Raw genomic sequence first — 1,212 nt, 5'->3', positions numbered from 1 at the left:
AAATAATTATTTTAATTTTAATTTCAACTCCACAACAGAAACAACGTTCTTGCACACGCATAAGACATTTGCGACTGACTGAATAATAAAAACAAATCACTTAAAATTAAGCTCAAGCTATTCGGAAACGTTTAGGTATCGTTATGAATTAATGTTGTATGTGTAAAACATGTCGGGTTATTTTATTTCAATATAATTAAAACATTTCCACAGAAATTAATTCAAAAGTATTCATGTTGCCACAAATAAAGTGGTATTTTTTCGCTTTTCTTCCAAAACTCAAGACAGTTTTGCTTACAAACATTGAACCTTTCAAACTTTTCTGAATAAAATCACGTTTCACTGAAGTCTGTCTACAAAATATGTTTTTAGAAACTTGACGATTTTCTGGGAAAATTTCGCCGACAACTTGGGTTACGCAAATAAATGGTAATACTTCCCACTGTTTTATTTACACATTTATAGGTATGAATAGGTATGTATATATATTTATATGTATATATATATAAAATCAAAGTAATTTTTAACTGACACTTCCAAAAACGATAGAGGTTCTCAATCCGTCTGTATTATCACCGTATTATGTTATCTGTGGTATTATACTACAACATTAACCTTATATATTACAACATGAACTTTTTTAAATAAACATGGGGTTTCCAAATATTTTTCATCACAAACCAATTTCATGCATCCAAACCACGAATCTGCAAAACAAAATAACCAATCAAAAACAGTAAACAGGTAGGTACTATAAAAACAGAATTTTCCACGACCGAATGCAACTTTCAAGTATCGGAAACAAAGGTTCAGCCGATCAGCTGATCGGGTATTGATCGGTGGCGGGATAATGAGCTTCTGTAACAAACATACCTCTAATAACTTTTCATCCCTAGCCCCATTTATGCATAGATACTAGCATAGTATTATCTATGGTATTATATTATCTGTGGCGTAGATAATAAATCTGCACAGTATTAATCGTAATTCTATTGTTGATAAAATGGAATTTGTTATAATTAATAATTCGAAATATCGTTTTACGGTGTGACTCAATACTTTTTTAAAATTACTAGTTAGTTTTTAAGATAGAAAATCACGTGTGGGTTCATACCAAGATTATTGTTAACTCCATGTTCACCTTAATTACACGTCTTATGTTATACTTTTTATTAAAATACAGTGGAAGGTAACTCTATTGCTTTGCAACAA

This window comes from Zerene cesonia, chromosome 5 (assembly GCF_012273895.1).
Source record: "Zerene cesonia ecotype Mississippi chromosome 5, Zerene_cesonia_1.1, whole genome shotgun sequence".
Classification (NCBI taxonomy): domain Eukaryota; kingdom Metazoa; phylum Arthropoda; class Insecta; order Lepidoptera; family Pieridae; genus Zerene; species Zerene cesonia.
Note: the sequence above shows the minus strand (reverse complement) of the source record.